The 27,951-nt window shown below is 36.8% G+C and overlaps 1 pseudogene; it reads right to left on the bottom strand.

Annotated features, from left to right (window-relative positions):
• Positions 1-3,870: 3,870 nt before the first annotated feature.
• On the bottom strand, positions 3,871-27,951 carry LOC109089004 (annotated as a pseudogene).

The raw sequence follows: 27,951 nt of genomic DNA, 5'->3' as shown, positions 1-27,951 counted from the left end.
TTCTGTCTAGAATTTACATGTGGCAATGCTGAATCCAACTGGAGAATCCCAGGAACTTACACAAGGAAGGATTAATAATTAGTGTAAATAAACAGCATACTACATTTGTCGCACAGGGAGCTTCCTCGTAGATAAGTCTGGGAAGCAAGAACCACAAACCTACATCCAGACAGTTACTTAAGTAGCAAATCCTGTTCACTCACCTCCCTCTTCCCTCACGTTCCGTTTGTCTTCTCTGTTTAGATCCCAGTTTAGAATTTAACACACTGAGGAGCTTCTAAAGAGGGTTTGCATGATGATGACCAGTTTTAAACTTACTCAGATATGATGGTATAAACAGAGAAATAACGTGAATAGTATTCCATAGCAGAGCACGGAAAAGTCCTCTTGGAAAAAAGAAGTGTAATCCCTCTCTATCCTCTTTAATCCCTTGCAAGCACATGAGTCAACAAGGGAGAGAGAGTGTGTAGGAACGTGAAGGAGGAAATTAGGAAGGGAGGGACTGGAGAGTGAGTTAGGATGTGTCTGTGAGTGAATGTCCTTTCACATTCTTTCAAACGTCATTCTATCACAAAACTCCTTTAGGCTTTCAGTTATTGATTCATCATAACACGTAATCACACACAACACATGAAATCAGTGATTCTCACTGATCACACTCACTCTGTGATTAAGATTCAGTCATTCCTCACTGTACATTGTTCACTGAACACCTCTCTCTCTGACCCACTCACACACATTAAACATCTGATGATCCCACACTGAATACATTCTGCATCACATACGCACACATACATGGGATGTAATCCTCTTGATTAAAACAGCAGAGCGAATGACACAGTCACACTTGTTTTTTTTTTTTTTTACACTGCTCATGAGAGGACAGGATAATGCAGAGACTCCCAGAAAGCAAACTCTTCAGCAATCAAACAAGAAGGACTTAAAACACAATCTCCAAACATCAATAGGATCTGTCTCGGCCTGTTCAAGAGAAGTCGGAGTGAAATCGCACTCTGCAGTGACCAAGACCCTCATCAGCAGAAAGATTCAAAAGGCTAAGCTCACCTTTGCGGAGAAGCATGTTGTGTGGAGAGAGGAGAACTGCTCCAAAGTTCACTAAGAGCAAGTTTCATTTGAGTCTGATGGGAAACATTTTATATGGCGACAAAGTTATGGCTAGGAAACATACTGCACTTTCCACAAAATACAGTTTTTGCCTTGTATATTTTGTCAAACATGTTAGTAGAAAAGATGTATATGCAGCTAATATTCCATTTAAATACTGAGCGATGAAGATTAACAATATAACAAGTATTTATAGATTGTTCTCTAATTTAATCTCCACTGTACTATTGTGTTTTGCAGGTGAGAGGAATTTAGTTTGGATGAACTATCCGTTTAATTGGCACCTAATCATTGATATGGTCTCCCATATTTCTTTTACTAACTCTACCTTTTATTATTATAAAGCGGTTTGAAACACTTTATATTGTTTAAAAGTCCAAATAAAATGAAACTCTGTTTAACACAACATGATCCAGAGCATTTTTATTTGGATGCCCCTTGAGCTCCATGATTTGGATTTTTTTTTTTAATTTTCATAATTTGAAAACTTAATCTCTTCGCTCTCTTTACTATCCAAAAATCAGTTTAACAAAAAAAGTACAAAGATATTTATCCTTTAAGGCCAAAGCAGTTGTTCAAAAATGTGTCACAGATTTTTCCATTCTGACAAGCCTGCAAACAATAAACGCAAATATTAAAATGCTACAAACCATTTAATCAGGCATAAGATGGCAAATAAATAGATTTGCACTTTTATAAGAAAGAAGAAACACTTGTTGTTGTTGACATCACTGGTCAAGAGTCCAATCAAAATATGTGCTAATTTGTAACTAGAAGCTATTATACATTTTCTATTATGCAAATACCAGCATGAATGTAATTATTTTTGCAAAAATGGAAGGTTCAACAGTCGCGCTGGTGAACATGTTTTTTGCCACCTTGACAGTGGAAATAGACCAATATAAATGCCACTTAGATGCGACCTAAAACTCATTGACCCCATCACCAAATGATTTGCAAAAATATTTTCCTCATAAACTTTTTGACTTGTTCAACCAATAAAGTTTTGGAAAACAGTTTTTGTTATTGTAATAAAGGCCTAATAAAATACTGAGGATGACAATTTCATTTCCCAATCATTGTTTTATTGCCATCCATATGAATTACGAATCAGTAAACAATTGGAACAAACAATTTTCTTCAAAAATGATCTAAACTTCATACATACTTGCACACACATACATTCATACACTGGTTAATATGCACACCTTGGCTCAGCATAGAAAAACTGCACCTTCCTGAACCCAAAGTACAACATGAACTATGGTATCCGTGCAACATCTCAAGTGTTAATGGTTGTAAATATCAACAGTCTTTTCGTCATTACAGTTTTAATGATTACAGTCACACGCAAGCATCAAAATCCTGATCTCTGATCCTTGGAAATGGATTTTGTGACCATTTATTCAAACCCACCGTCCTTCTGGTGCTCTGAACGTGAAATACCCTGCAGATTATCTACATCACTCAGATTATCTGTGCTTTAGCCAGATCTAACCATCAAATAAATAAAACAATGTCAATAAAAGAAATAATGTATTAGGCTGTTGAGCTTTAAAATGGGAGACTGAACTCAAAGCTATTACTGGGTACAGAGATGTAATGAGACAAGTCCATAACACTGTCAGAGGCACTTTTGAGAATACTTCACAAGAAAGAACTGATTTTAACATTGGATACCACAGTGCTTGTGTATGCCGAGTGAACTTTCTGCAATAACTGCTTAATTTAACAACAGCAAAATGCAGAAAAACATCTCAAGACCGAATTAGCTCAGCATGCAAATCTTGAGTCACCAAAAACATAAAATAACAAAACATACAAATACTCAAACCAGTGTGCAAAAAAAATTGATGACGGATACTCAAATATGCAGAGGAAAGCTGAAACTATTCCAACCGTTTTCTCAAATAAAGACTTGAACAGTTTCAGAAAACTGACCAAAAAATACTTCACTATCCCAGAAAGAAGAGTGCATCAAAAAAAAAACTGCTGTGCGATTGCATAGAGAAAGAACAAAAAAATGTGTTGACCTCATCTTAGTGTCAACCATTTCAATCCTAAGTACAATTTGACTGAACAAAGAGCTTGTGAACGAAGATTTGCACATAAAGAAGCAGGTCACCGCCCCGACGCAGTTGGTTCCGAAAGCTCCAAATGGATCAGAAGTCAGCATTAAAAGTTAAAGTCTGCATTTTGTGTTTTTTTCTTGGACATTCATTAATAAGGCGTACATCTTTTTTTTGATTTATGTGAACAGATTCATGATTTAGGTCCAAGGCAGTTTGCACTGAATGTTATAATAAGATCAGGAAAATTAACGTAGTAGTTTACGTCAAAGACAGAGGTAGATGACCATTATTTCGGATGTCTTACAGTACACTTATGAACTTCATACGTCATCAGTTGACAGTTGACACTGGATCGACCAGTGTGTGTTTGGAGGGAAAGGTGATCATGACATGCTGTTCTTGAATGTCATTCATTCTGAGCCAACAAAGCATGGGCTCTTTAAAAAAAGAACACTGAGCTGGAGCACATAAATACCTTTAACATGATGGAATGGCAGCAGTTCAAAGCCTCGATAATGGCTTTCTGAGTGAGGAAGACGCAAAAATGTAAAGAATAAATGTTAATAATTGCAAAACTAAAGACGGATTTGCACATAAACTGGACTGTTTTGAGTGTGAGAGCTCAGATTCCAATGGAATCACCCTCCTCTGCCATGTGATCCAGGCATGGAACATGATTGGCTCCTCCCACTTTTGTGTCTTGAAGACTTTGATTGGCTGGTCTGTTTGTCAGTCATTCCACTGCCTTACCAGATGGGTTTGGAGAGATGTGTTCATTACGTGATCTTCTCATGCTGGATTTGATAGTAGCATGCCTGAGTGAAGAACAGGAGGGTTTCAGAACAGCAATTGGTACACACACGGATTTCACACTGTATATTTGTATGCCCTGAGATAACATGCTTGTTTGCATATTTATGAGGATAATTACTTTAAATGATAGATGACAACACATGTTTGTAGCATTTTTAAGATGTTTAAGTAATTTTGGTATTTTTGACAGGGATCCATGTAATCTGGAATTTTGTGTGAGGGGGAATATTTCCAGTGCAGGTTTCGCAACGGGGTCAAATTGGCCACATAGATTTTACTGTGTTTACCAACAGAAAGCTTCTTAGTTTAAAAATATATTCTGTGTGAGCTGTGCTTCATACTTCACTACACTATTGGCAATCTATATACTGTATATACGCTTGTCAACATTTGAAGTGGATCAAAACCTTTCATCAAAGTTGTCCTAAAACCTAAAACCAAAATTGCGTTCTTGTTTTAGGACAACTTTGATTCTATGTTTTTTTTTTTTTATTAATAAAACTTGTTAAGTGTGTATTTTATATATACTATAATATACACATATAAAAATATACACAGTGCACACACACATGGTACTATGTAAACAAAAACTTTTTTGTGAAAAACCCTTATACATTATACCTTGAGTGTGGTAAACATGATGCCATGCTCTCCATGCTGTACACATGGATCCATTAGATCCTCGATGAGGCTGACCTCTGACCCCAGATTCCTTATCCTGTAGAGAACAACAGCTATGTCAACCAAAGCATTCCTTTTTTTAAACAATGTTATTTTCTGTGCTAAAGCATATGCATTTGAAAAGAAATGTATTCTAAATGGGGGCCTTAGAAACCTTGCGATCTCATCCTTACCGTGCACGCAGAACAACAAAAAGAAAGACAGGAAACAGGTCATCCATAGACCACAAGAAATCCTGTTTCAGAAGTGCATGTACTTCCTGGGTTATCTCCTCGAAGGTCAGTTGGATGACCTGAAGCTTGTCTGAGGGGGTGAAAGTTGTGCTGTCGAAAGAAAAAGAGAACAACCTTAAAACAATTTACCAGAGAAAAATGACAAATGTTATTAGCCAGAAATTGTTGTAAATCTCCAACCTTATTTGCTGTAAAGTCTCAACTGCTGAGGCAAAACAGGCATCCTTAGTGCTTGAGAGAACCTACACACCCACAAAATACTTCCATGAATACTGCTTCAAGATACACATGAGACTTTTAGAGTCTCTCTTATATTTAACTACCTGTTGTTCTCTCTTATATTTATCTACCTGGTGTTTTTTTCTCCATGTACTGTAACAGTCACAGGCCAGAATTTCCTATGAAAACAGGTATTAGTGGCAATAGGATGGATCACTAGAGGATAATGAAATCTACTGTATGTATTTCTCAGTGTAGCTGTGGGTCTGACTCACTGTTGCACCCCCGGAAGGCGAGCAGCGCCAGGTCTGGTTGTTTGTTGAGTCGGAGCACACACTCCCAGTACACATCATCCTCCTTCTCTTTCTCTAGAGCATAGAGAGTGAAGAGAGGAGGATAGAGACGGGGCCAACAGCACCGGCAGGAGGAGAGCAGAGCTGCTGACCACACACCTGCCATAAACACATGCCCATGCACAAAGACAATACATCAGACATTAAAGACAACAGATGATAAAAACACAGACAAATCAGTCTGGAAAAAAATATGAGATAAAAACAACAACAAAAATGGCAGATAATGGCTTTTTTGTCAATTTAAACGTTTTATCTCATAATTATGATTTAGTATGTCAATTTCAGTTTGTCTCAAAATTGTGACAATCTCATAATTTTTTGTCAATTGTAACTTTTTCTCATAATCATGACTTTGTATGTCATAATTTCAATTCATCTCATAATTATGACTTAATCTCATAAATTTGTTCGTCAATTTCAAGTTTTTATCTCATAATTGCCATAAAGTCAAATTACTTCATTATGATTTAGTATCTCATAACTTTGTACATTTGAACCTGATCTCATAATTATGCTGTCATAATATCAATTTATCTCATAATTAATACTTAATATGTCAGAATTTTGTCAATTCAAAACTTTTATCACATAATTTTGCTTTTTTATGTCCTAATTATGATTTACCAAAGCATGAAAGAACATTTTTTTCTTACGTGGTGGAAACTGGCTTTCATGGGTTCCGAGTAATTTTCAAAATAATCAAGTAATTTTAATTTATAAATTCACTAGATTATCAAAAATAGGTACTATCTTGTGGTGTTTTAATGTATAAACAATTTTTGTTTAATTTCACTCTAACTGTGATATAAAACATAGATAGAAATTGTATAAAATAAAATTACTCTTACTGTAATATCAACATTTGGTCAATCCACACAACCCTTAGTATGCCATGTATTATTGTTCTCATACTGTAAGTGAGCCATCTTACGTACCCAGGTTTAGGAGACTCCAGCTGCTTCCCAGCAGGGTCTGAACCACCTTTCTCTTTTGGAGGGTCAGCCAGTGAACCTCCTTCCTCTGGCAGATCAGGAAAGAGGAATCTAAACACAAACACATACATAAATATTCATGGGAACAATGTATAAAACAGACTTTGCTGTCAGTCTGACTGACACACTTACCTGACAAGCTGAAAGATGCGGCTGAGATAGGACTTGATCTCATTAACAGCCTGGGGCAGTAATCTACGGTTGGCCCCAACACCAACATACGTCATACGGTACACCGAAACCAGTGTCTCCACCAGCTGACCCAGAGGATGCAGTGGGGTATCACATGCCTGGGGTCAAAAATCAGGAGTAAGTGACATATTATAGGGACAAAATACACTGGAATGACTGGTTGGCAGTGTTAGTTCATTGATGACTGTCCTAAAGCAATGCATACCTTAGCAAGGTACAGACGGATTGTGTGATACACCTCTAACGTCACAGGACCAACATGCTGAGGAATGAACTCGAGACTCTCCAGCGTTTTGTGATGAGAGCGACTCAGTAACTCTGGACTAAAATACACACACACACATTCAGCTATACATTTTAACATTACACATTTAATATTTATGTTCCAAAACTTTGGGAGATTCCTAGATAAAACCTTTAAAGCACATCTAAAAAAGTAGATCAAAGGTAGAACTGCAGAACTGCAAAAGGCAATCCCAAAATGCACTGCGACAAGGTTTTCATCCAAGATGGTAAAGATGAGGAAATAACTGTTTATAAATATATTTTACATTTTACATTTACATTCATTTGTCAGAAATAATTTGGTTTGTGTGGAACCTCGTTTCCGCCAAATAAGACAAAAATGCCTTGGTAAATCATAATTATGACAATAAATGTGATAATTGTAAGAATACAAAGTCAGAATTATGATACAAAAAGTCTAAATTATGACATAAAATGCTGAATTCTTACTTTTTATATTTCATAACTGACAAAAAGCTGAAATTGTAACAAAAAAGTTATTTATTTTTGTGTCACAATTTTGACTCATAATTATAAATTAGAATCTCATAATTTCCACTGTGTCATAATTAATTTAAAGAATCTTCTTATGTGGCAGAAATGGGTTTCCATATGTTTGCATCCACCAAAAAAAAAAAAAAAAAAAATCTGATTAGGTATTCTTCATTTATCAGTTCACTACTTTATCAAAAACAGGCATTGCCTTATTGTGATTAATGACATAAATTATGTTTTGTTGTATAACATTACTTCTACTGTAATTTCATAATTCGGTCAAACCACCCACCCCTAGTATGATGTGTATTATTTTTCTGCTTATTAGAGTACTGATTTGTTAGCTTAGCATCATGTTAACATCAGACTCTGCTGTAATACTCTGTGAGTGTCAGGGGAGCTTCTCATGCACTAGTAAACAATGAGGCAATGAGGTACAGTAAGGTTTTGGAACTGGTCTACTCTGTGTACCTGTCTCTCTGCTGTCTCCTGTTAGCAGTGAGCGCTATGGCGATGTTGTCCCACGCTGTAGTGGTTTGTCCCTGTTCGGGAGAATCACAACCTAGCCTGTTCCAGCACTCCAAAAACACAGCCTTCCACTTTTCTTCGGACTGAACTGCTAACCTGCCCAGTTTACTGTAATCGCACAAACACATCGGTTCCCAATCAACATTGATAATGCAGCTTAAAATTGAATTGTGCTACAGAGATCAACACACACTCTTACAGTGCATGAGCCTTCTCCTTGTCTGAGTCGTAGAGGCTGGGTTTGTAGTAGGAACCTGACATCTTTAGTCCAGTTCCCCAAACCCCATTAAAAGAGCCTTCAATGTAGTCTCCATTCGGCATGGTCAACACACCCTGCAGAAAGATATGATAACAGGCTTGTCTGTGTGAACATACTCTACCATTTAAAAAAAAACTGCTGTTAATGTCACTTGTAATATTAGACATTTGCCATATTATTTGTAATAATATTAATAGTTATTTTTAATACCATTATATTAATATAATATTATTATCATCATCATATTTTTAATAAATTTTAATGTAATTTTTAATTCTAGTTTAAAATAACTGTTTTCTATTTTAAAACATTTTAAAAAGTGATTTATTTTTGTGATGGTAAAGCTGAATTTTCAGCAGCTATTGCTCCAGTCTTTAGTGTCACATGATAAGAATCATTGCAATATAATGAAAATATAACAAATAACATTTCTTAGTGACAAAGTGGCAACAGTTGTGCACCTTTCCATTTAGAGTCCAGTCTTCTGAAAACTCCCCTTCAAATGTAGTGTCATCTTCAGAGAGTAGCACCCCCGTTCCCTTGGAGAGAAACAAATAACAATTAAAATAACTCATCTGAAGTTTTTCTTTCTTCGTACTTTAAAAGCAAAAAAGATAAGAGTGTGTGCGTCAAGTTTGATCATTTTTGTAGAATCAAAAGCACCTCAAAGACAATAAAACCTAACGTGAGGAAACTACAGGTAAAAAAGGAGCTACATTTTCTTTTGTTCAGTTTGCAAAAAAAATATTATTTGAATTATTTTTAATATGTAGGAAATGTTTTATAAAAGCAATAAGGCACAAGAGGCCATGAGATATTGTGAACATAGTCTTAATACAGCATGGTGTCACACACCTAAAAAAAACCAAATGTGTGCATGTCAATCTCACCATCATTTTGTTGTTGTTGAATGCACCTTCATAGTACAGGCCAAACTGCGTAACAACAACTCCGTTCCCCTGACGCTGATCATCCAGCCACATGCCCATGTACTTCTCCCCTCTGACACGAAACACAGGTAGCACACACACTTGACTTACATTTCAAGGCAAAGAAGTGCTGCGATCATTTTGTGAATTCACTTGTCTATTCGCATACCTGGTGATGTCATCAAAAACTCCATAGCCAGACTTTTTGTCATTCTGCCACTGGCCGATGAAGACACTGGGGGAAGTGGAGTTCAGCTTCCCACTACGCAGCATCCCGTGACCATGACGCATGTTATCTAGAAACGAGCCCTCGTATATCTCCCCAGAGGCGTATCTGAACACGAACACACACACACAGTCAATGAAATCAACTCGCATCAACAAACTGTACCATTCAAAATTTTCAGGTTAGAAAGACTTTTTTCTTTTTATAAATAAATACCCTTATTGAGCACTGATGCATCACAATTGACAGTAATGACATTTCTAATGCTGATTCTAATAAATGCTGATTTTTTTAACTTCCTTTTCATCACAGAATCCTGATAAAAATGTTTCATAGTTTACATAAAACTACTTTCTTCAACTGTAATAATAAACATTGTTACATGAATACCAAATAAAGATTTTTAAGATATTTAAGTGATTTTTGAAGGATCTTGTATTATTAAGACAGGACTACTGAAAATTGCACTGAAATTAAACTGAAAATTCAGATTTGCATCACAAGAATAAATCACATTTTACAAAATATTAAAACAGAATTATTAAAGTTATTTTAAATTGTAATAATATTTCACATTATAACTGTTTTAATGCAACCTTGGTGAGCATATAAGACATCCTACAAAACATTTTCTAAAACATTAAAAAAGTTGACCCCAAAAATTTGAATGGTATTGTACATACACATACAGAAAAATAATACATAAAAATAAAAACACAGCCGCAAACCTGAATGTTCCAAAGCCGTGCATCTTGCCATCCTTCCACTGCCCTTGGTAATGATCACAGCTGTTCAGGTTTTTGTTAGGCACAACGTAATCTCCAAAACTGCAAAGAAAGCAGTAGTTAAAATATCTCCAGAAATAGAAAGTAATAGACATCAGCATAATAATCTGAAAAAAGAAAAAAATTATAATGTTGTCACTAACCCATCTTCAAGGCCGTTCTTGAATGTCCCTGTATACATTCGTCCATCGGGCCATTTGACCACACCCCTAGAACACAGACATCATCAGCCAATCATCATCTTCCAAGTTTTAAGAAGTTTTAAGAAGACCCACAATTCCTCCTCCAGTGGCTTACTGTCCATGGGGTTTCCCTGAGACCCATCGGCCCTCATACGTGGCCTCCTTGAGTCGACTGTCTTTGTAGAATGTGTATGAAGCTGTCCTTGAAATGGGTGGATCTGCTCTCTGCATTACTCCTGCAGAAGGAGGTATCCCATCATGCCCCATTCCACCAAGTGCCTGCTCCACTGCTTGCTTTATAGAACGCAGCCACTTTGCCTAGAAATCAGGACATCTCTGTTTAACTAACTATCTATACAGGTTTCTGTAAATCATCATTTTGAGTCAAGTCAGGTATACCTTCTCAGCTGGGGACGAAGCCAGCAGAGTGAAACTCTCTTCAGGTGAAGTCACCTTTAAAACATATCTGCAGAGAACCACGCAAACTTCATAACTCTTCATAACACTTTATAATTATATAAAGCTAATAAACACGACTGGCACACTCACACGCCTGTGTTCTCCTCAGAAATAGGCTCCACCCACAATGTAGCCAATGGGAAGACGTGATGAGTGGAAAACTAGGAGGGGTTGAGAGAAATGCAAGAACAGCATACAGAAAATAAATTGTACCCAATTCTGTCCACTCTTGATTACTGATGCACAAATCAGTACCATCAATTAAATGTGCATGCATTTCCTTGTTTCGTTTGATTTAGATTACCTTTACCTCACTTAAATCTTTAAAAACGAGTCTTTAAAAACACGAATAACACTGCTAAAATAAAACCTACCTACAAAAGTAAAAACATTGTTACAGTGCTTACAGTAAAAATACAATTATTACTTTTCTCAAGCATAAACCAGCTGTCAATTGGTTTTATAGGTTGTCGACTACTATTTTAAAATATAAAATGTTGAACATATGGAGCACATTTTTGCTCTTTTCGAACGGAAAGAGATAATGCTGATGAAACTAAAAACAGACAAATACACGCACTGTGAAAGGTATGAAGGAAAAACAACAGGGAGGAAAATAATGGATTATCATCTCAAATACTCACTGGCACATTCACTAAGACGAGACTCAGCATTGAACAGAATCACTACTGTTCAACATAAAACCATCCAGCACAACATGCCCCAATCAGGTACATATCTTTTACAAAGGGTTTGCAAGCAGAAAGCCTTGGAATGTACCCAACCAGATGTACTGTCATCTTTCTATGCTTATAGGCTATACCACACAGGACCGAGACATTCTGGACAAGGCAGAGTCTAAAACTGAGGTTCAAACTGAGCTATTACAGATACTATGTAATTGTAATCGATTAGATTCTTTAAAGGAATATTCAGAGTTAAATACAACTTAAAATTCTTTTGACAGCATCTGTGGCCACAGAAAATGATTCTGACACATCCATCAGTTTGTCCAGCAATGCATTTCAAATGTTAGCCTATAGAGAGATTGCACAGTACAACAAAAAGATTCAAATATGAAACAGTCGCACTGATGCAAAAGAGTAATAACATGATTTAACTGACGTAACTATGAGTAAAGTACTTTTTAGCGGAGAATATCTTCACCCAGAAGAATTAAGTAAGGAGCATATAACCAAAAATAAATCCACTTTTAAATGTAGTCTCATTTTAAAGTGACTTGCAAAAGGGTTATTATACTGTAGTTAACTAAAACTTGCCATGGCAACATTTCCCAATTTATTTTAGTTTAACTTGATGTAGTAAAATAGCTAAAACTGAAATAAAAATTAATAAAGCAATGTAGTAAAAATACTAAAAAGGATAACTCAAAAAACAATGTTACTAAAACTTTGTCGAAAATTAAAATGAAAACAGAAAAATAAAAAACTAATACAAAATATTAATAAAAACTACTAAAATGTCACTGATTAACGTACACATTTCTTTTTGTTTTTTATTGTAAGATGTGTCAAAATTATTTTCTGAATTAATCAGATACCCCAAGCTTTAGCTAAAAGTTTTATTTAGTGCTGTCAAACGATTAATCATGATTATTTGCATAATAAATGTGTGTGTTCTGTGTATATTATATATATATATATATATATATATATATATATATATATATATATATATATATATATATATATATATATCTATATATATATATATATATATATATAAAAATTAAAGCTGGGCGATATATCTAACGATATGATCATGCGCATCTAGTCAGTAAATCTGGTTCCGTGATTACCGCTAAATCGCCATCACCTGCTTTCAAATGGAGTGGCATTTAATAGACAGAGCCGTAGTTCACTGACAAGGTACGCAATATCGCGTTGATTATCGAAGGCGATTCATCTGTGATAATGAACACGATATTGCGTACCTTGTCAGTGATCTACGGCTCTGTCTATTAAATGCCGCTCCATTTGAAAGCAGGTGATGGCGATTTAGCGGTAATCAAGGAACCAGATTTACTGACTAGATGCGCATGATCATATCGTTAGATATATCGCCCAGCCCTAATATAAATACACACACATACAGTATATATATTGAAAATGTTTACATTTATATTCATATAATTTATATTATAAATAAATATATTTAATATATAAACATAACATATTTTTCTGAAATATATTCATCCATGTGTATTTATATACACAGTACACATACATATATTATGTAAACAAAAACTTTTATTTTGAATGCGATTAATCATTTGACAGCACTAGTTTTATTTAATCTCAGAATATCCCCTTAACAACAGCACTGGACGAACACTACAGCTGTAGGGTGCATCCCTGGGCTCTAGGGGACAGTATGCTATGGAGGAAACTCTTCATTCATACAGCCCATACTTACAAGACTCTTATAGGGAACCATGCCCTACCAAAACAAAGATAAACATCACTAAAACACCAGTCATTGGAAACAGATTGTTAGTTTGGCCCTGTAAGCGAATAAAAAACTGAAGTGAAAGCACTGTGTAAGGACAGAAGGATGAGATTAACAGAAAAGGCAGAGATAAAGCAGAAATGACACTGAAATGGTGTTAAAGTTAAAGTATAAAAAGAAGCGCAAACCTGTGCATGAACCAGGGCATCGTTGAAAAGGATGAACCAGTTGACAGAAAAACGGCCAGCGTTCTGAAGAGTCAAAGCCTTATTACTGCTCTCACAGATCAGCCGCCGAGACGGTTTACGAAGAGAGTCCTGAAAGAAAAGGAGAACTCTTGGTTACCAGACCAACTTTATCCACGTTCTAGCTGTCCTCCACAAGTGCTCCGAAATAAAACAATTTGCTCAGCAGGAAGAGCACCTGGCTGTCTGCTGCGCATTAAACTGACTGGCATTTGACAGGTAAAGTGCTTCTAAGGGCCTGAGAGCAGCAGAGTGACTCACGCTCATCTTTCCAGGAAAAGTCTTCCAGAAGTGGAGCGTGAACTCGGCATCCTTCCTCCTCCTCTTCAGATGAAGAGTCATGGATTCATATTTTGAGCAGGCATCTTGCAGCTTCTGATAATCCACAGAACTCTGTCACACACAGATAGCAGTGAGATTTTATGTAGCGATGGTGTATTGAGTGAAAATCAGTGGACAATACAGCCAGTCCTGTTATTATAGAATACATTTACTAGTTTACTAAACACACATACACACGAAAAGTGAATAACGCAAAATAAGCAATAAATAATTATGAAAATAAATAAAATAAGCAATAAATATATAAGCAATAAGCATCATATGAATAAGCAAAAAAAATATATATAAAAAACAAATAATTAACCAAAGCAATAAGCAATATACACAAAATAAGCCAAAAATTAATAAATAAATATATATATAAAAAAAATAATAAATACATTAAAAGATTATTTTGAATTTAATCGGGTTAAACATTTTGTATGTACAAACCCGATTCCAAAAGAGTTGGGACACTGTACAAATTGTGAATAAAAACAGAATGCAATGATGTAGAAATTTCAAATTTCAATATTTTATTCAGAATACGACATAAATGACATATCAAATGTTTAAACTGACAAAAATGTATCATTTTAAGGGAAAAATAAGTTTATTTTAAATTTCATGGCATCAAAACATCTCAAAAAAGTTGGGACAAGGGCCATGTTTACCACTGTGTGGCATCCCCTCTTCTTTTTACAACAGTCTGCAAAACGTCTGGGGACTGAGGAGACAAGTTGCTCAAGTTTAGGAACAGGAATGTTGTCCCATTCTTGTCTAATACAGGCTTCTAGTTGCTCAACGGACTTAGGTCTTCTTTGTCGCATCTTCGTCTTTATGATGCGCCAAATGTTTTCTATGGGTGAAAGATCTGGACTGCAGGCTGGACATTTCAGTACCCGGATCCTTCTTCTACGCAGTCATGATGTTGAAATTGATGCAGTATGTGGTCTGGCATTGTCATGTTGGAAAATGCAAGGTCTTCCCTGAAAGAGACGAACGTCTGGATGGGAGCATATGTTGTTCAAGAACTCGGATATACCTTTCAGCATTGATGGTGCCTTTCCAGATGTGTAAGCTGCCCATGCCACACGCACTCATGCAACCCCATACCATCAGAGATGCAGGCTTCTGAACTGAGCGCTGATAACAACTTGGGTTGTCCTTGTCCTGTTTAGTCCAGATGACATGGCGTCCAAGGTTTCCAAAAAGAACTTCAAATTTTGATTCGTCTGCCACCACAGAACAGTTTTTCCACTTTGCCACAGTCCATTTTAAATGAGCCTTGGCCCAGAGCAAACACCTGAACTTCTGGATCATGTTTAGATATGGCTTCTTTTTTGACCTACAGAGTTTTAGCCGGCAACGGCGAATGGCACGGTGGATTGTGTACACCGACAATGTTTTCTGGAAAGAATTCCTGAGCCCATGTTGTGATTTCCATTACAGTACCATTCCTGTATGTGATGCAGTGCCGACTAAGGGCCCGAAGATCACAGGCATCCAGTATGGTTTTTCCGGCCTTGACCCTTACGCACAGAGATTGTTCCAGATTCTCTGAATCTTTGGATGATATTATGCACTGTAGATGATGATAACTTCAAACTCTTTGCAATTTTTCTCTGAGAAAACTCCTTTCTGATATTGCTCCACTATTTTTTCGCCGCAGCATTGGGGGAATAGGTGATCCTCTGCCCATCTTGACTTCTGAGAGACACTGCCACTCTGATAGGCTCTTTTTATAACCAATCATGATGCCAATTGACCTAATAAGTTAAAAAATGGTCCTCCAGCTGTTCCTTATATGTACATTTAACTTTTCCGGCCTCTTATTGCTACCTGTCCCAACTTTTTGGAATGCTCTCATGAAATCCAAAATGAGCCAATATTTGGCATGACATATCAAATGTCTCACTTTCAACATTTGATATGTTTATCTATATTCTATTGTGAATAAAATATAAGTTTATGAGATTTGTAAATTATTCCATTCCTTTTTACTCACAATTTGTACAGTGTCCCAACTTTTTTCGAATCGGGTTTATACAAACTAATTTTTATATATGTGAATAACGAAAAAATAAATCATTCCTTAAAAAAAAAATTACAAAAAAAACATGGTAACACTTTAGTATAGGGACCAATTCTTAATATTAACTAGTTGCTTATTAGCATGCCTATTATTAACATATTGATATTGCATGACCATATTCTATATTCCTAATCCTACCCAGTACCTAAACTTAACAACTACCTTACTAACTATTAATGAGCAACAGATTAGCCATTTATTGAGGCAAAAGTAGTAGTTAATGGTTTGTTAATGAAGAGAATTTGACCTTAAAATAAAGTGACCAAAAAAAAAATGATATTAAAGGGATACTCCACCCCAAAATGAAAATTTTGTCATTAATCACTTACCCTCATGTTGTTCCAAACCAGTAAAATCGTTCGTCTTCAGAACACAATTTAAGATATTTTGGATGAAAACCTGGAGGCTTGTGACTGTCCCATAGACTGCCAAGTAAATAACAGTGTCAAGGTTCATAAAAATGTATTAAAGTTGTTGTCAGAATGCTCCATCTGCCATCAGACGTGCAAATCTGTGTTATATGAAGCAACGGGAACCACTTTTTGTAAGCAAACAAAACAAAAATAACAACTTTATTCAATAATTCCTTTGTTTAGCGGTCTCCTCTGTGTCATCTCGCCATATCACCGTATGCTGTGTATGCTCTTCTGTGTCATCCGCACAACAAGGATTTGCTGATTCTGCGTGGTATATAGCTTTGATTTGAAATAAAACAGTGCATCCTTGTGGCGAGACACAGAGGGAGACTGTGACAAAGGAATTATTGTATATAAAGTCATTTTTTTTGTATTCTTCGCTTACAAAAAAAGGTTGTTCCCGTTGCTTCATATAACCCAGATTGCACATCTGATGGCAGGATGGAGTATTCTGAAGACAACTTTCATACCTTTATGGACCTTGACACTGTTATTTACTTGGCAGTCTATGTGGGACAGTCACAAGCCTCCAGGTTTTCATCCAAAAAATCTTAAATTGTGTTCTGAAGACGAACTGAGCTTTTACAGGTTTGGAACGACCATGGGGGGTAAGTGATTAATGACAAAATTTTCATTTTGGGGTGGAGTATCCCTTTAAAGGTACCTTCTGTGTTATGAAAAATCATTAAGTGTTTCTAGTGAGTACCCACCACTTCGTAGCAGGTAGCCAGTTTGAGCAGCAGTCGTCCATAATCATGCAGGTGTTTTATGGGCAGGTAAAAGGCAGAGCACCAGAATATCCGCTAAGGGCAAACCCTCTTCAGAACATTTAGATAACTTCTGAACAACCTCGGCCCCTTTGCCAAACACATCACTTCAAATAGAGTCAGACAGAGAGATTTATATTAATATAAGTCGATCTGTATATATGGAAAGATGAACATTTCATGAGCAATAGCAAATAATTCCCTTGCAATATTTCATATGTTATTACTCTGGAATCCTAGGACAGCAAAGGCTTAGGAAAGCACTTTGAGACAGGGTATAATACACACATATACTACTTACTAACAAGGTTTGACAAGGGCTTTGAAATCCTCCCATGACTAAGAGACACACAACTGCAGAACAGTACCTGTACAACACAATTACAAAAATAAGGACATTATTACAACTAGGAAAATGAGCTGAGAAGCTGAGATGAGATGGAGGGTACATAAATAAGTAAATTCCCATGACTTTTACAATAATTCTTTATTATTTAAACAATACAGGTGCATGGAAAAGTTCATTTATTTCAGTAATTCAACAAACTTGTCTCAAATTGTGAAACTCATGTATTAAATAAATTCCAATGCACACAGACTGAAAGTAGTTTAAGTCTTTGGTTTCTTTTCTAATTGGGTGTGATGAATTTTGGCTCACATTTAACAAAAACCCACCAATTCACTCTCAACAAATTAGAATATGGTGACATGCCAATCAGCTTATCAACTCAAAACACCTGCAAAGGTTTTTTTTTTGACTGTGGAAACTTAACATATAATGACTGTGTAGAGACTGCAGCCACTAAGAGAAATTTCTGGTTAATGAAATGAATGTATTGACAACACAGATTTCCATTAACTTTAAGCTTCTCATTTTAATTACTCCAAAAAATCTCCAGGTTTTCCAGGACATTACACACTCTGAACTTTGTCCCACTAAGAAAACTGCCTGAAAGGAATCAGATTCTGAATCAAAGTCTCTGACTTTTAAAAATGAGACAACACTTTAAAAGAAATCTCAAGGCTACAGTTGAACGTACACTATGTTTATTTTGAACAACTTAAAGAACCAACTGAGGTTCTGATTAAATACATTTGAAGATTTTCAATTATTCATCAGATTAGAAGTATAAAAATTATTTGATGTTTTTAATATATTACTTTTGATTTAGAAGTTAATTCAGTCCAGCCCTGTAGAGAATATAACTTAGAACTAAAAACATCTTGAAATTCAGGACCACAGCAAGTTACAATAATCTGATTTAACTTTGTTCATCTAGTTGGGTCTTAACTAGCTCTTGGCTGAACACTTAATAAACATTTATATTCAAACATGGCTAAATATTAAATTGTGACATCACAACCATGACAGTTACTAAATGAATCGTTTTTGCAGCTATGTTCCAGTAAATGGATAGGAAAGAAGTTTTGCACTGTGAAACTTTAGAGCATGGTCTATACTGTACACTTAAGATAATTTAAATTCTGTTTTGCATGACATGTTTCCTTTAATCAGTATGGAGTAAGAAACGACAACCAACATCTCTTATTCCATCTGCTGAGGTCATCACCAAAGGAACCACTTCATGCCTTCCCTTTTTTGTAATTGTGTGTGCTGAATGCTTACTCTGAATATGTGGTCCAGGAACAGATGTGCATCATCAATAATAACAAGATCACGGATATCACGTGAAACGCCGCAGGAAGGAGGTTAGAGAGGCCGGTTTTTGACCCGTGAGCTGAGACAGCGGCCGCAATCGTCAATCAGATTCTGCAGAAGCCCCTGCAGAGGACTGACCGAGGGAGGAGGCTCAGGGAATATAAGAGTAAAAAAAAAATAAAATAAGTAATAATTATGTGAGAACTAAAAATCACAAATAATTGCACACAATTATGTGTGTTGTGTGACACATAGACACACAATCATTTTGTTGAATCGTTCTTGATTCTGTATAACAGGACAAACTTTCTAATAATTCTGAACACAATTACATATATGTATATAATATATATTATATTATATATGTATGCTTAGGTATGTTTATGTTATGTTATGTTATGTTATGTTATGTTATGTCATATTATATTATATTATATTATTTTATATTATACGTATAGTATAGCCTTAACAGTGTTAGTTAGTATCACATATATATTATTTATATTGATGATATTTTTGAATTAAATTTTATTTTATACTTACACTTTAATTTTATTTAAAACATTTAGTTGTGGGTTTTGACATTTTTTTTATTTCCTATATTATTACTTTATCTGATACTATTTAATGAGATGAATTTTACTTAGTTATTTTCAGATATGTATTTATCAAAATTATAATTATAATATTTTAGTTTAACTTTTTTTTTTTTTACTATTTTAGTATCAGTTTCAGTTAACAATAAACAACCCTGTTGTATACATTAGGAACTCTAAATGATTCGGCTGTTTCACTTCCACTAGTCTTGCCACTCGAATTACACTGTACAGCTCGTTTCAGGGCTGTAATGGAAATATGCTAATGACAGTCTAAGGTCAGAGTACAAAAGCACAAGTTATCATCACACACTGTACATCACCCAGCTTAAGCAGGGCTGGAAGCAGAAGACTAACCCTTGATATTGTTGACGTTTACAGTAATATTTCCTCTCTGCGGCCGCAGCTCATGCAGACTGGCAATAAAAAACCATTACATTACGATCCGTCAGTGCCAGCACATGTCCGGCCTCCTGCGCACACACATGCTTAGCATAAGCACAAGCTTACCACAAACACACACACACACACCACAGCACAAGAAAAGTGTTGTTAACAAAGTCAGATAAATTAATACAGAACAACATGTAACAGGATTCAGAGCACCATAAGATTCAACATTATCTAGTAATGAATGAGTAATGTTTATTATACAAACAGAAATGTGAAATAATGAGTGATGTGAGGTTATATTCAAACAGGCTTGCTCCATGCATTATCTGTAAAGGGCAGCACACCGTTGCTGTGTGTACTCTCCTGTCGGCTCCATCTTCCTCAGTTTGCTCCATCACTTCTTTCACCACCTGCCTGCTGCCACTGTAGTAACAGAATTGGCTGGATACAATCTCCATCAGCCAATAAAGGAGTGTGCTGTTGCCCCCCCCAATATCCCACACACGAATCCCATCTGACAGCTGCGCACGAGACCAAAAGAGGACAAAGTAAACCACTCAGGAATCAGAATGTTGTCAACGCTAATTTTGGCAATAGCAGGACTTAAAGGGATAGTTCACCCAAAAATAAACATTCTGTCATTAATTACACACCCTCATGTTGTTCCAAACCCATGTAAGAACATTTGTTCATCTTCAGAATACAAATCAAGATATTTTTTGAGAAATCCAAGAGCTTTCTGACCCTCCACAGACAGCAAGGTGTACTAACCTCGCTCAAGGCTCAGAAAACTCAGTAAATAGCATAAATCGTCTTTAATTTGTTTCCTACGCCTGAACGAAGGTCTCTCTTACTTACGGGTTTGGAACACATGAGGGTGAGTAATTAATGAACATAATTTTTTATTTTTGGGTGACTATCCCTTTAATCCACTAAACAGTGGAAGACTGACGACTAATGTATTTACTTAACATGATTATGATGCGATTGCACATTAAAATGTCATTGGTACTGTATATCAATAACATCACAAACAATATCCTTTCGGTATGAATTGTTTTTTGTTTTATTATTATTATTCTTCCTTGTCGATATTTTTTATTGGCATCATGTAAATATGTAATTGTCCTCCATTTTTACCAGCGTTACGACACCTGACAGAAAAATGTGAGCTGATGCTCACGGATCTTAGATGTATCAGTGCACTATAATGAGTTTGAGTCAAACGGGACAGCTAAAAAAAACCCAACTCAAGCATCAAATGGGTAAAATAAAAATTAGATAAGCTACTAGTGTTTTTTTTCTTAATTCTAAATACCTGCCTATTGATGCACAAATGGTATAAACGTGGTTAATCCCGTTATATATTAAAATAGGCTATAGTTAATAAGCAACCTGAAAAACTTAATTATATACATTCATGTAAGTAAAAATATGTTGTTATAGTGTTATATAGAATTGTTAGCATTACAACATGTATACAAAATTCAATGAATAAACTGTATGGGAAAAATGTGGTTAATAATAAGAAATCAATTTTGAACTACACTACTGCTCGAGGGGTTTTTGGTAAAACTTAATGTTCGACTAAAACCCGGTTGCATTTATTTGCTCAAAAATACAAGTACAACACACAACAATAATGTGAACGATTTTTTATTAACAAATTAAAGAACTGATTTCTATTTTAATATGAACATGAATATCTAAACTGAAATGTATTACTGTAATGACAAACCTGCCCTTTTCAGCAGCCATTACTCCAGTATCAGTGTCATATTATAATCATCTGAAATCATAAAATGACTGTTGTATGATTTTTGTATAACCCTGTACATATTTTTTCAGGATTTCTTGATGAATGAAAAAAGTTCAAAAAGTAACAACATTTTATGCTAAAAATATAAATCTTTTGTAAATTCTAATTTTGTTTTTAACTTTTTTATATTTGTAATTGACAACATTGCTAATAACAATTGTATTAGTTACTCTTCAACTCTTAGAATGGTAGTGTAGAAATATATATTTATACATAGAAATATAAACATGGAAAAGAAATATTAGTAAGTTAATTATTATTATTATTATTTTTAAATTATATTTTTTTTTTTTTTTTTTTTTTAAATATTAGTTTTTCGTTCTTTTTCCAGAGCATTTTTAAAACACCTTCCAACCCCTTTAAACCAATTTCAAAATAGGCGCACGGGTAATCTTCGGTTTTATTAGGGTATATTCACCGAAGGCATCATGGATAATTTTTCCTGTTTTCACATGCACACTATGTGTATATACTGTACCTTGGTTAAGTGAAGGAAGGGGTGGTGGGGGATTCCAATTTGTCCCAGCTGTGGAGGTTCCCAAAGTGTTGCAAGCCCCCATGCGATACCACCTGCACCATACACACACACACACAGCATTACAGGCAGGATATTATACGGCCTTACCATACAGCGAACTCACCCGTGCTCATCAGAAGAACAGCCACGGATTGGTGCAGGTGAAGGGCCTCTGTTATCACCCGTGTGATTGGTGCAGGAGATTCCGAGCGAGAGAGTGCGATTGAGCACCTGGCAGACCACCGCTCTTAGATCAGGACCCTGCCGTCAACACCAATCGAGTTTACCATTCAGAGGACTCTTATTACCGAGACATGTCTGCGAGAGGCCCGAGCGGTCCTGAAAAAGAAGTAGAGAATGAACATCACCAACACAATGCAGTATGTTCGGCTCTGCTGTGTGATGCGGGGGCAGGCCCTGTACTGATTCTGGTCCTCATTTTGCGCAAGACCTACGACGTTATAAAATTTAAGCCCTTGAATCTTATGTAAGCAAGTGTCCATGAGCGGCCGGGAGGCAGCGCTTATGTGAAGGAAGAGAGTCCCTTGGAGCCACACTGTCGCAGTGGCAGCATGGTCCACTCGACGCGGGGAACGGGCCCACTACTGTTGAAGGCAGGATGAGCAGTGCATCCCGAGTCGTCGTGGATCCGTCACGGAGTCTCCATGCACTCCGGCGCTCCATGCCGTGCCCAAGTTGTCCCGTTACCTGTCGCCAGTCGGTGGTCCCCATGCTTCCACAACTTCTTCGCTACCTGCAACTGAGGGACCAGTGTGTGCAGCGCACGGCCCGGGCGGCGCAGCCTCGAGGAATGCAGGGCTGCCGAGGTGGCGACGGGGGCGGCTCGTTTCGCCGCAAAAGACGTCGGAGGACACGTGCTGAGAGAACGGGACAACAAGAGAAATAAACACGAGAAACACATTTCAAAGGAAATTTGTAGGCATCAAATAACTAGAGGCAGACACAGTCCACATCCAAACTAGACAAAAATTGGACAGATCATAAGAAACTGCAACTCAAGGCAGTTTTCTCCCTCATTGGAATATGCATTATTTCACAGTTCTGCCATATACACACAAACAAACAGCAATAGGAAAAAATTCGCATGAATCATTGCAAACAGCACAGACGCAGACCAAACAGACTTGGCCACACTACAATTTCAAACTCTCGTGCACAAAACACACACACAGCACACACATCATATACACAGTAAATGGCCAGGTGTATACACACACAAACACACAGACCTGTTTGCCGTGCTGAGATTTATGTTCCAGCCCCACTTGGGTCAATCTGTCACACTGGTGAGGGTGAGGCGATGAGCAAAGGTGTGTGTGTTGCAGTAGCTGGCAACCATAGTCGATTCTCTAGCCTGTGCATTTTTTTTAAGCTTCAGGCTGATTTATGAACTTAGACAAACACACCAGGCTCAAACAGAGCGACCTTCAAAACCTCACACACATCGCTAACTCAACTCAGCAAACTAAATGTAAATCATTTTGAATTGCATGCCAAATCACTGGGAGCAGAGAGTTTTGTCTGACACACTGGAGACTGTGTGATGACTGTTTTGAATACGTATATTACCAGAGGGGAAATATATTCATTGCATCTAAAACCTGTTTGTGTCCCCCCCCCAACTAGAAAACCAGGACTACTTTTCACTAAAGTTGAAGTCCCAACAAGCATTTCAAAACATGAACTTATAATCGTATTTCTCCCCAAACACAAGCAAAACATTACGAAATTGTATATTTTAACTATTAAAATGAAAAAAAAATTTTAGTTTTTTTTTGTGTTTTTTTTTACAATTTTGTTCTTGACATTTATACACATTTTCACCCAAAATCAATGATTACTGTCATGGTGAACAAAAACAAAAACACAATACATATACACACACATTAGTACAGTTATATAATATATTATAGTTCTTAAGATATCCGGGTTTGGTAAGATTTTTGTATTCTTTCTCTCATGGAAGGTCTCACTCATGCATTAATTGTTCAGGAAATACAGTAAATACAGTAATATTGTAAAATGTTTATTACAATTACCTTTAGTAGTTGAATATATTTTTTAATATAATTTATTAACTGCGATGGCAAAAGCCATTATTACAGTGTTCAGTGGTGCACATTATCCTTCATAAATCATTATAATATGCTGATTTTTGGTTCTCAGGAAACATTTCTTAATTATTATCACTATTTAAAAAAACAGTGAGCGCTTAATATTTTTGTGGAAACCTGTGAATAACACATTTTACAGGATGTTGTGATGACTAGAAATTTCAAAACAGGATTAATTTAAAATAGGAAAATAACAAATTTGGTAACTTTTTAGTAACAGTTAGATGTGTCATAAAATCTACCTCTAAATCTAAAACTTTTTACAACTGGCAACTACAAAAAATAAACCATTTCAAGTTGTTGCCACTGGATGCCCGACAGTCCTTCACCTCAAACTCTGCAATGTCTGTAAACCAGGGCAACAGCAATCTATAGGAAACCTGCCCATAAGTGCCATAGGCAAAAAGTTTGAAGAGCAGTGGCAATACCAAACCATTACCATTAACAAACACATCTCAGTAAGCAAACAATTGTCCAGGCAGTGATTTGCAGGGGTTTTTACTTTGAACTGAAGGGCACTAAGTCTTCACACTACTGTTACAGGATTTATGATTAACCGGCACATATTACAGCTAAAAAAAAGACTAGATTCATAGCCATCATTTCCTCTGGTTCATTATATGCGTATAAACGGGCATTACAGACCACTCATACACCTCAAAATGATTAAAAAAGCAGACCATTGTCTTGAAATATTATGAAAATTTGTCAGCAAAAAAGGAATGGAGTCCGTTTAGTTTATTCATATAGCCTCTGCAGCAGAAACACCCAAGCTTGCAATGAGCTGACAGGATGAGAGAGGCAAAACTTGCAAACTTGCAAGAATGCTCATCAACTAAGGCCATGCCTAATGAAAAACGCAAGCTTAAGAACACTACATTGCCCATGTGGACTGAACGGAGATGGTGCACACTAGGTTTAAGAGAATGGAGAACGGGGTTTTAAACCGCTGAGAGAGCAGGCCAGGCCAGGCGACAGAACGGACGGCTGATCTCCGCTTCCTCCTCTCGGATGTCCACCAGGGCTGGAGCTTTTCTTCTTCCCCTTCATGGGCTCCTCCTGACGTAGTCCTCCGTCCTCTACTCGCCTCACATGGCCCTCTCCTGGAACGGGACTGGAGCCCAAAATCATATTTTCGGTTAAACAACTCACAGCCTGGAATCCTTATTCTTCCCAATTAAAAGTGCTAAGAGTGAAATGACATACGTATATATCAAATCTACTGGTTTGCTTGCTTAAGCAGATAGTAAAAACCCCTGTAAATCAAATTGGATACAAAATGAAAATTAATTTACCCAGTAAACCAATCACCTTTTTCAGAGAGAGAGCTTCGAATGTGGACACTACAAACTTCCCCTGCCCCACCACCGCAGAGGCAACAGGACACCACCAAGTTGTTTAACGCGGTGTCCCATTGGAGTCACACAGACTGGGCAACCCGTGATCAAGGGGTCCAGAGGTGCAAACGATCAGCATGGTCACTGGACAGCTATTGATAAGAAAGATTGAGGGGACTAGCACCTTGTTCCATTTGAAGCAATTAAACAGTTTGATTCATGATGCTTGGAATAGTCAACTAGTTGGTTAGTGATGGCAGGGATATGATTTTAACTAAATAAACAAAACTCTAAAACTATTATATTGTGTTTACAGTTTAATATTGTCAACCTTCTCAAAACATGGTTTTTAGCATGTCAACGAGCTAACAGTTAACTGTTTTACATTCCAGTTGGATACAGATATACAAATATATACACTTCGGTTCAAAAACGTGGGATCATTAATTTTTTTTTTTAAAGAATTATACATTTAATTCTGTGAAGATGCAGTAAATATTTAAACTTAAATAAAAAATAAAAAAACAAAAAAAATAAAATAAAAAAAAAAACTAAATTCAGTCCTTTAAATGCTAAAAAAAAAATTGATGATTTTTTAGTGCATCAATAGCTATAACACTGCTGTGTCCAGTCTTTGGGGTCAGTAAGATTTGTTTTTTAAGGCAAAAATGCATTAAATTGATTCAAAATGAAGAGTAACGGTGTTTAAACTTGTTACAAAACCTGTGTTTTGATCGTTTCTATTCATTAAGGTAGTGAGGGAATACTGAAAAAATGTATAATTGTTTTTTCAAAACAAATTAAGCAGCGCAAAAGCATTTTTTTAACTGGGACAATACTTTTAAGCCACGAACTAAATATTGTAGAAACGTAATTTTCTAGTAAAGTTGCGGTGCAAACGATTTGTATCATAAAACGCGCGATACAAATCAAACTTGACAGTGAATTGAACAATAATAATATTAGAAGAAATGTGTTTCAGAACCAAAACCGCATATTAGAAAGGTTCTTAAGATCACGTGGGAAATTACATTAAACTACAAAATAGATTAACACATATCAATGTTTACGTGAAAATTTCCATTGGACTGTAATTTTTTTTTCAAAAATATTCGACTATAATTGTTGATCTTAGTTTTTGGTGTTTGATTATTAATATATTTAGGACTAAACTTTTCAAAACGGCTGCCACTATTTTGTATAAGGGAAAAAAAGTGCCAATTAAATATATAGAAAAGTTACAATCAATGGTCATATAAATCAACCAAAAACTTGGTGTTCATTTATCAGCTTACTGCTTGCTGGACAGTGTGTGTTTCATGACTAACCTGAGCAGAAGGAAGCGTGCGGTTAGTCTTGGTTGGTGTGCGCTGGCCAGGGCATGATCAGAAATTCTCTTACGGTAGCCATTCACTGCCTGCTCATCCGGGTGAATGGGGAGGACTTCCCCCCCTGTTGTTCTACAGACAGCGTCCGACTCAGGGGGGTTGTCGTCTCTAAGGCTTTCGACTCAAAACCTCTCCAGTTGTGGTCTGGAGCTTCAGGCTCTGATGAGTCTTTCTAGGTCTGTGTGTTCTACAAGTTCTTGTCTAGGAAACCGGATTTTGGGGTCAATAGGCCGGTGTGCCATATCAGGGAGAAGAGTAAATTCATGGTTGGGTGGACTGGAAGGGTGGGATTTTGGGATCTATTCTAGGCATGGATGGGCAAGTTCTTTAGGAGAGCTCTGAGCTGGGTCTGCCCTCAAAGCAGAATTGGCCTCAACTCTGTCTAGCGCAGCTCAGGACAGTGATGTCCGTCATAGATAATAACGTGATCCTCCTTTGTCTGTCCATAGTGTATAGCAGCCTGATGCAACTGACCGCACCGTTTCTTGTTCCCGGCGGCTCTTGTGGATGGGTGAAGGACAGCGCACCAGAACCAGGGGCCTGTGAGCAGCTCCACAGGCCAACTGCAACACATGCCTTCCAGCAAGGCGCTCTACCTTCTGGGGCTTTCCGACAGGAACAAGGTTAAGTGTTCAGGCCCAGCTGGGCACCCCACCGCTTCCCCAAGCCCAGACTTCAATGCTTGGCTGGAAAGAGCCCAGAGTTTGCTGATACCCCACACGCCAAATCCAGGATCTGCACCGTCCTGCAGGGGGTGTGGCCACTGAGTCCGAGCACAACCCACAGGGGTGGGGTTAGGGATAACAGAGAGTCCTGATATTCCACACTGCCCTTGAGCAATTTTCCCGACCTCCCCACAGGTGCACACTCCGCCATTCGTCTGTCACTACTCCACTGTGGGGCGTAGCCAGACAGCCACAAAAAAAAACACGTTGTTTCTCTACGAACAGCCTCCAAAACAT

The sequence above is a fragment of the Cyprinus carpio genome, unplaced genomic scaffold (genome assembly GCF_018340385.1).
Source record: "Cyprinus carpio isolate SPL01 unplaced genomic scaffold, ASM1834038v1 S000006624, whole genome shotgun sequence".
Taxonomy (NCBI): Eukaryota; Metazoa; Chordata; class Actinopteri; order Cypriniformes; family Cyprinidae; genus Cyprinus; species Cyprinus carpio.
Note: the sequence above shows the minus strand (reverse complement) of the source record. Positions and strands in the feature narration are given on the sequence as shown.